This window comes from Lolium perenne, chromosome 3 (genome assembly GCF_019359855.2).
Source record: "Lolium perenne isolate Kyuss_39 chromosome 3, Kyuss_2.0, whole genome shotgun sequence".
In the NCBI taxonomy this organism is placed as follows: Eukaryota; Viridiplantae; Streptophyta; class Magnoliopsida; order Poales; family Poaceae; genus Lolium; species Lolium perenne.
Window position 1 is genome coordinate 318,956,598 of NC_067246.2, and position 10,076 is coordinate 318,966,673.

At 46.5% G+C, this 10,076-nt stretch overlaps 1 long non-coding RNA gene across 1 annotated transcript; it reads right to left on the bottom strand.

Moving 5' to 3' along the window:
* Positions 1–7,670: 7,670 nt before the first annotated feature.
* On the bottom strand, positions 7,671–9,139 carry LOC127345607 (uncharacterized). Its single transcript, XR_011754353.1, has 2 exons — positions 8,975–9,139; positions 7,671–8,357 (listed from the first exon to the last, which is right to left on the bottom strand). It is a non-coding gene; the product is annotated as an uncharacterized lncRNA (long non-coding RNA).
* Positions 9,140–10,076: the final 937 nt, after the last annotated feature.

A 10,076-nucleotide genomic window follows, 5' to 3' on the forward strand; every position in this document is an offset into this window, starting at 1 on the left:
TCTCCCGAGCGTGCAAGCTTGTTTCTTTGTGGATAGATGATATGTTGATACATTTGGGGAAGCCGAGTGTGCCTTGTATCCCCGTTGTCTCTTGCATGCTCGTAGGTGCGGTACATATTGCTGAAGATGGATTCACCCTGTGGGCACTGTTTTCATCCGAAAGCCGTAGATGCAAACAGCTGAGTCCGTCTTGGAGAGTCGGCCGGACTCTGATACGGGTTAACTTAGTTAGGTGGCTTCCTGGACTTTGTTGTAGTGAAGGAGAGTGTGTGTCGTGATATCTTACCCTCGCCAGGTTGGATTGATCGTGCGTTTGGGCACATTTGGGCACCCCTGTAGGGTTAAATGTTTTAGAAAAGCTGTGTCCGCGGTTATGGACGACTTGGAGCTGTATGACTCGACCATAGACAACTTACACTTGTTCATTACTAATAACTTGCGTAGTAAGCACAACTTCAACAATAAATGGTTAAAACTTGTCAACTGTGTGAGTGCCCTTGCTAGTACTTCCTTTGCGAAGGGCGGGAACATATCGGCTAGGTTATGTTTGCAGAGTATAGAACTGTTAGTCCACTCTCTTATTTATTCTAGCACCTGTAAGTTGTGAGTTTCTGTATAGGTATTTAGTGCTTGCGCGCTGCCACTTAACCCTCATGGCGTGTACTTGGCGTATGCGAACACGGTCTTTGGGAACCCCAAGGAAGGCATGATGAGCACAGGAGCAAGTTTTCCCTCTGAAGGTTTAATCGATCAGTAGGAGAAAGGAGTGACTTCTGAAGGTGTTGCTGGCTGACTAGTGGCAGGGCGCACTACCGGCGTCAGCAACAACGTGGAACCTGCACACAACACAACCAAAGTACTTTGCCCCAACTTAAAGTGAGGTTGTCAATCTCACCGGTTTGCTGAACACAAAGGATCAGACGTATCGAATGGAAGGAGATGTTTGCAGAAAGTAAACAGAACATGATTGCAGTTGAATTTATCAGTAAAGGAAATAGGACCGGGATCCACAGTTCACTAGAGTTGTCTCTCCATAAAGAAATAGCTTGTTGGGTGAACAAATTACAGTTAGGCAATTGATAGAATATCGATCAATACATGACAAGATGATTACTCTGAGATTTTATTTGGGCATTACAACATAATACGTAGATCATAATCCAACAGCGTCTATGACTAAAAATCCACCTTCCGTTTAGCATCCGCACCCCTTCCAGTATTAAGTTGCAAGCAACAAATAATTGCATTAAGCATTATGTGTAATGTAAACAATAGAATTACCCTCGGATAAAACATTGTTGTTTTCTCCCTAGTAGAAACAACACATCTATAACCTTAGAAGTTATAAAGTCACTCTCCCAGGAAACTAGATGCATGAACCTACCATCGAGCATAAATATCCCCTCTTGGAGTCACAAGTATCCACTTGGCCAGAGTTTCTACTAGCAACAGAGAGCATGCAAGATCACAAATAACATATGGCATGAATATATACTCAATCTCAACATAGTATTCGACATTCATCGGATCCCAGCAAACCAAACATATAGGATTACATAAAGATGATCTTGATAATGTAGGGCAGCTCACAAGATCGATACATGAAGCACAAGGTGGAGAAGACAACCATCTAGCTACTGCTATGGACCCATAGTCCAGGGATGAACTACTCACGCATCACTTCAGAGGCGGTCATGGCGATTTAGATGCCTCCGGTGATGATCTACCCCTCCGAAAGGGTGCCGGGAAGAGCTTCAGAACCCCCCGAGATGGGTTCGTAGATGGCGGCCGCGACGGAACTTTTCGTGTATGGAGGCTCGGGTGTCTGGGGTTTTCCCGAGATCGTGAATAAATAGGCAGAAGGGAAAGGTCGTTGGAGACCAGGGTGGCCCACACCACCCCTAGGCGTGGGCCAGGGTGGGGCCGCACCTAGGGCTGGCGTGGCCGCCCTACTGCCCCCTTCGACTCCCCTTCGGTCACTGTCTTCGTTCGGAGAAATATTGACTTCAGCTTGTGTCCCGTCCAATTCTGAGAATGTTTTCTGTACAACTTTTCTGAAATCAAAAATAGCAGAAAACAGGGAACTGGCACTGTGGCATCTTGTTAATAGGTTAGTGTCGGAAATCATGCAAAAGTACAACGAAGTGTAAGTAAAACATTGTAGAATTGGTGTAAAACAAGCATGGAGCATCAAAAATTATAGATAAGTTTGAGATGTATTAAGCATCCCCAAGCTGAACTCCTGCTCATCCTCGAGTAGGTAAGTGATAACAAAAATAATTTTTGAGGTGACATGAGGCCAACACAATCTTGGTCAAGCATGTAAAGCATTGTGTGCTGGGATCTATGTATTCTAACATAAGCATGATAGATATAATTCAATTGAACTTAGAAACTATGTTATAGCATGAAGAATAACTCAAACAAAGGATCATGAACAATAGTGCATGGAAAGAAACTGTGTGTTTATGATCATAGAGTAAGCATAATAAAGTGGTACTCAACATGTCCTTATGGAATAGCAAAACATAAATTCTAGGACACCTTCAAAGTTCAGAGGGTGACAAGATACAAGTAATTTGAGAGCAGGCAATAGCACAATCATGAATCAGTCAATAATAATTTTGGGACTATGCACATTGCACTAAGAATGACAACTATGCTCTCTTAATTGGTGCATAAGGTAGAAGATGAAGATTCAAAATGAAAGTAAAAGAAAGGCCCTGCGCAGAGGGAAGCAGGGATTACTCATGTGCTAGAGCTTTTTATTTTGAAACCAATAGGAGTGTTGAAAATATTCATTTTGAGAGGTGCTACTTATTTCAACGGTAGTGATGAATAGTATGACTCATGCATAATTAATTCCTATAAGTTTGCCTGCCTCGTTCATAATATACTAATAGTGCTCACACCTTGTCCTAATTAGCTTGCACTTCCATGGATTTTCATCACATACATATGTTTTAACCAAGTGTCACTTCGGCGATGGCGGCCGCGACGGAAATTTTCATGGATGGAGGCTCGGGTGTTTGGGGTTTTCCCGAGATCGTGAATAAATAGGCGGAAGGGCGAGGTCGGTGGAGGCCAGGGTGGCCCACACCACCCCTAGGCGCGGGCCAGGGTGGGGCCGCGCCTAGGGCTAGCGTGGCCGCCCTGCTGCCCCCCTTCGACTCCCCTTTGTTCTCTGTCTTCGTTACGTAGAAATATTGACTTCGGATTTTGTCCCGTCCAATTCCTAGAATGTTTCCTGTACAACTTTTCTGAAACCAAAAACAGAAGAAAACAAGGAACTAGCACTGTGGCATAATACTCCCATGAACCTCTCAAAGGGGAACATATTGTGTAGAAACACAGGACCGAGAATGGAAATATCATCGACAAGGTGAACGAGAAGATGCGTCATAATATTGAAGAAGGATGGTGGGAACACCAGCTCAAAACTAATAAGACATGGGACCACATCATTCTGCAACCTCTGTAGACTTTCTGCATTGATTACCTTCTGAGAAATTGCATTGAGGAATGCACATAGCTTCACAATGGGCACTCGAACATTTTCCGATAGAAGCCCTCTCAATGGAATCGGAAACAATTGCGTCATTATCACGTGGCAGTCATGAGACTTCCGGTTCTGGATTTTTTTCTATGCTATATTTTGTATTCTCTTTATATTGGAGGAGAAGCCAGACGGGGCCTTGATACTGCTCAGGCATTCAAAAAATATTTCCTTCTCTGCTTTTGTAAGAGCGTAGTTGGAGTAATGATGTCTTTTATCTATCTCATGCAGTTTGGTTGGGTCTTTCATACGTTGCTGGTCCTCCCATGCTTCCGGTGTATCTTTTGTCTTTCCATACACGTCCATGAAGCCTAGCAGGTTCACGCAAAGATTCTTCGTCACGTGCATCACGTCGATTGAAGAGCGGACCTATAGTACTTTCCAATAGGGTAGCTCCCAAAATATAGATTTCTTCTTCCACATGGCCGTGTGTCCAGCAGCGTCATTCGAAACAGACTGTCCGCCAAGACCCTTTCCAAAGATTACTTCTAGATCCTTGACCATCACGGTGAGCAGGTTTCTTCCGGTGATCTACCTCACCTTTGAAATGATTGCCTTTCTTTCTTACGACATGCGTCTTCGGAACAAAACGACAATGCCCCAAGTACACGACCTTCTTAGATTTATCCAAATATATATTATCAGTCTCATCTAAACAGTGCGTGCATGCATTGTATCCCTTGTTTGACTGTCTAGAAAGGTTACCAAGAGCAGGCCAATCGTTGATGGTTACGAAAAACAGCGCTCGTAGGTCAAATTCCTCATGTTTGTGATCGTCCCACACATGTACACCTGTTATGGCCCACAGTTGTAGAAGTTCTTCAACTAATGGCTTCAGGTACATATCAATGTCGTTGCTGGGTTGCTTTGAGCCTTCGATGAGCACTGGCATTATAATAAACTTCCGCTTCATACACAACCAAGGATGAAGGTTATAGATACATAGAGTCACAGGCCAGGTGCTATGACTGCAGCTCTGCTCTCCAAAAGGATTCATGTCATCTGTACTTAGACCAAACCTTAAGTTCCTTGCGTCCTCTGCAAAGTATTGGTACTTTCTATCGATTTTTCTCCACTGCGACCCATCAGCAGGGTGTCTCAACATCGTGTCTTTCTTACGGTCTTCTTTGTGACATCGCAACAACCTGGCGTGCTCTTTATTTCTGAACCGTGGTACTATAAGAGCATACCACATAACCTTGGCAGGAACCCTCTTCCTGGGGCGCTCGTCTTCAACATCACCCGGGTCATCTCATCTGATCTTATACCGCAATGCAGTGCACACCGGGCATGCATCTAAATTCTCATACTCGCCGCGGTAGAGGATGCAGTCATTAATGCATGCATGTATCTTTTGCACGTCTAATCCTAGAGGGCAGACAACTTTCTTCGCTTCGTACGTACTGGCGGGCAATTCGTTACCCCTTGGAAGCTGCTTCTTAATTATTTTCAGCAACTTTTCAAACCCCGAGTCAGTCACACCGTTCTCTGCCTTCCATTGCAATAATTCCAGTATGCTACCTAGCTTTTTCTAGCCATCTTCGCAAGTTGGGTAAAACAATTTGTTGTGATCCTCTAACATCTGGTCGAAGTTCAACCTTTCCTTTTCAGTTTCACAATCTCTCCTTGCATCAGCAATGGCCCGACCACGATCATCAGCAGGCTCATCTGATGCCTTTTGATCTTCTGCTTCATTGTCTTCATCGCCTTCTGATTGAAAATGATCCCCTTTTCAGTATCACCGTATTCAGCGAACATGGAATAGTTTTCATCATCCTCTTCTTCTTCATTGTCTTCCATCATAACCCCTATTTCTCCGTGCTTGGTCCAACAATTGTAGTGGGGCATGAAACCGGACCGCAGCAGGTGGGTGTGAATGGTCCTCGATGAAGAGTAATTTATGATATTCTGACAGTTAACACATGGACAATATAAAACCACCCTGTTTGTTTTCCTCAGCCACGTCGATAAAAAAATTCACGCCCGAAGTGAACTCGTGAAGGCGTCAGTCAATGTACATCCATTGCCGATTCATCTGCATGATATAATTAAGCTTACCAAAAACCATTATAGAACATCATGATTAGTGAAGCGATGTATATATATACACATGCATTTCATCAATGACAGATGAAAGGATAAAGTTGTTAACCTCGATGAAGAAGGAAAAAAAACAGAAGCAAACTTTAAGTGTGGCTTGTTTTGTGTGAACTCAAGTGTGGCAAAAGCTCGGCAAAAGCTCTTATGCTTCGTTTGCATGTATGCATTGAGGGCTGATACTGGACATTGGCATTTGATCGGTCCCAAATACCACGATTCCAGGTGTTTGGCTGGTCAAAGCATTCTGGCGAGGTATTCGGGCTGAATATTGCGCTCGCAATTTGATAGGCAAAATCCCGCAGGCCCAAAGTCGAGCTCTTTTGCTCGACATGGCCCGTTTCAGTTGTCTCCTCCCTTCTCGATCTGAAGAACCACGGCGGCAGCTCCCCTCCGTTTCAGTTGTCTCCTCCATTTCTCGATCTGACCATGGCGGTGTAATGCTGCTGCGACGCAGAAGCTGGAGGTGGATGAGGGGCGGCAACTGCCACACCCCCCGGGGTAGACGTGGCCGCAGGTGGCCGAGGCGGGACGCCCGCCATGTGCGGAGGCGAGTGCGAGCGGCCGCGGACCACAGCGGCGAAAGAGGGGCGTGACGCTGCAGCAGGGAAGGTCGATGAAGACGAAGGCGAGGTAGAGGTGGCCGGCGATGAAGACGATGGCGAAGTGTCGATGATCGGCGGCGACGAAGACGATGGCGAAGTGGCGGCGTTCGGCGCGGTGGAAGGAGTCACAGCGATGGCGGCGTGCGATCGTGTGTTGACGTTGATCAAACGTGATGGTAATTTTGGAAGGACATGATTGCCCTACCCAAAATGGCCCTCCTATGATCGGATCCACCAGAGCCACGCCCGTGACTCCCGCTCGGCTCCAACGTCATCCGACGCGAGGAGATCGGCAGCAAATCCGGCGTTCACCCGCCGACACCGTCTGAATGACCGCCCGCTCCAAGAACTCGCCCAAGACCGGCGCCGGCGTGATGCGCCGCCGAGGTAAAGGCCCCTTCCATGGCGTGATCACCGGCTTCCGCGTCAAACGCATGCCCACCGGCGAGGTTGAAACAACACACATTTGAACCCCTTTGGCGGCCATGGACGGGGCGGTGATACCGACCTTGCGCGCTCCGACCTGCAAAACGAAAACCTTACCTCCGGCGGTGATCTCGGCCACGATCTGGATTCCACCGTGGGAAAGCCGATCCTCGCCCAGAACTCCTCCTCCACCTCCGCCTTCTCCCTCTCCGGATCCATGTCCAACGATGCGATCAACGGCTCCTCATCTAACCCTAGTCATGCAACGTCCTCTGCAAGCTCCCGGGCCTCCTCCCCTGCCACCTCTTCCTCCTCGAGACAAAGGAAACGTGACCCAGACGTGGAGGGCGCCGGGGACGGGCCGCCGGTGGCCATGGGTGGGGAAGGAACCCTACCGCTCATCACATATATCCATGAAGTGTATAACATGAAACAAATGTCTCGCACACGAGACATGCGACCTGTAAACCATTTAATCACGACTCCATGCCAACAATCGATCTCACACACTAGAGCAAATACACAGAAGGCAAGGAACAGCACTGGCTCTTTGGCTATCTCTATCTCAAGTATGACATGATTTCCTATCCACATTGTGTATTCAGTTTCAGGAAAGTGTGAACTCGCTTTACAAATCATGGCAGTGCAAGCAGGGTTCGGGTTCAGTTTCAGCTATTCCTTGCCAGAGCTAAACTGTTCTAGGCAACCTATTCAAACTTGCACTGCACTAGCTGGAAGCAATGGCCAACTTTCTAACAGTTTATCAATATAATGCTAAGCAAGTTACTCCGCACTCTGGTTTCAGTACTATAGCAGCATAATCTGAGCTAAACATAACACAAGGTAGCAGTACATATGTAACCAGGCAGAAGATACGTATACTTCCTTATAAGAGTGATATATTCAATACACGATTAGCTAGTCATCTTGCTAAGTTGTCAACATACACTTTTTCAGAATAAAGTCTAAGTTGCTACTTTGCTCTGTATGACAAGTGATAATCTTATTTATAACAATAGGAGAATATAATGAAAGATTTTCCCTAGAGGAATTGCCATTGCAGAAGGTATTTGATTATAAGTAAGAATATTGCATACAGCTGGCCCTAGCATCAGGTACATCAGCTCCAATCTTAGGGGAGGGTAAGGAGCCCATAAACAATTGTGACATGAGTAATTTCTTTTTGAGTTGTAAAAAGTTACTTGCACTAACACACCTTGATTGTAGAAGCAACATGAGCAACAGCATGGGATAGGATACCACCATCACCATATGGTATAAGGCTTTCCTTCAAGGAATTGAACTACAACAAGAACCTACACATGATACGAATTCAGCTATCAGACACATCAGTGTGTCAAAATGTTAGGTGTTGATACTATCCTACAGGTTCTCTCACAAACAGAAGGTACTCAAGCTTATATATTGGCCCCTTCTGCTTACGAACCTGAAGGCCGGGCAGCATAGGTACGGCGATATCCAGGACCAAGATCTTCAGCTCCAGGGAAGAGGACACAGACACGGAGTAATCCAGATGGCAGAAAACTCCACCAGAGACAACAGGGATAGGGTTGAAGCACACACAGCTAGCGAAGCAGCCTCGGTCCAGACTTGTCACCCTCATCCCCTTGTTTGGAGAACACTAGTGACTATCCGCTCGGTTGCTCCAACACCTACCAAACAAATGAAAACATTGCAGTTACCATCAACGATTTGCAGTTAAGGTGCATTTTCCAACACAACATGAAACAATTCAGCATGTAGTATTCATTCATTCAATGGTACCAATTCAACATGAAACAATTCGGCAACAATTTTTCATTTAACTGAAGTATCCAACATATCTGCTTCCCTACAGCCTATGTACACAACCAATTCAACATGAAACAAAATTACTCCCTCCATCCCACGGAGAGTGTCGGACGGCTAATAGAAATGAAGTTTTACAAAACCCCCGTATGAATTTAATTCTTCTCCAACGGAGTCCTAACTTCTGAAATTAAATCTTGCGTCCTCCATCAAACAATATTAGACGTTCTACAATTTGCACGAATCTGCAAGTATGTTACTCTGCTAATCTGCAAGTATGTTACTCTGCTAATCTCTGCAACTATCCTGCTGTTCAAATCTCTCCCCTAATTTCTACAATCGTGTGAAGATAAAAGAATACGGAAATTCTTCACTTGACACTTCAGCAGAGACAAACATCAGAATACAGGTAGAAGCAAGCAGGTATGACCAATGCAGAAGACATTGGTCACAGGATAATACATTGCTGTACTAGGATTACCTCATCTTCCTGTTTGCTTTGGCCTTAGTCTCTGTCAGGTTCTCGCTCTAGGTTCTCCATTTTCTTCAAAGCTGCAACTAGCTGGGGTCAGGGGCGGGTCTAGATATTGCGCCGAGTGGCTCGGGTGTGCACCCGGAAGGGGAAGACCGACTCCCAGAGCCTCTCCACGACGGTGAGGTCCTCAGATTGAGCTACAGCTGCTGCTTCTGCCATATGATGCCCGACAATTGAGGTCCTCTTCTACAAGATGCGAATAGGGTACTCATGACCCGCGTACCCGCTGGGTAAAAAACTAACAGGAGTACGGGTAATAATACTCATGAGTTCGTAAATGGGAAAATATCATGCCCACCGGGTAGAGTGGGTATGGGTATGAGATCGTAGAACCCATACCCGCATACCCATTTACCCATCTAAATTTGATAAGTGGACCGCCCTAATATTATAAACTACTCAATTTTCCCCTAATCACAACCTTCATGTTGCTAGGCTGAACTCACGCTTTTCAATCTCACAATTGTTGGTAGGTTAGTAAGGATTAGACCTATATTTAGGATTGCTTCACCTCCTGTCATATTTTTTAGATTAATTTGATGTGTTATAAACACGGGTATTTTTTACCCGCGTGTACCCATTTACCCTGCCGGGTGACGGGTATGGGAAAAACTTGTACCCGTTGACGGGTATGGGTACGGGTGACGGGTAAAATTGGTGGCGACGGGTATGGGTATGGGATGCATCTACCCGTATCCATACCCTGTGGGTGCCATCCCTAGCTGCGAACTACCGAGTCAGGCAGGAGCGGTAAAGGCCGGTGGTCTCCTCCGCGCGAGTCTGCTCTGGAAAGGCGAGCGATGCAGTCGAAGGTGGGCGAGCGACTGCAGTCGGACGTCGGCGTGGAGGAGGCGGCTAGGTTCAGGCCAAGTCGGGCAGGAGTTCCTCTGCATAGGGGCTCCTCCCTTCGAGAGGGAGTAGACGGCCGAGAGCCGGACGTGGGCATGGCGGAGTTGGTTGGGGTTGTAGGCCGAGTCGGGCGGGAGCTCCTCTGCGCCCCACCGGCCCGACCAACACAAGCGGCAGAGGTCGCCCGCCTTCCGCGAGT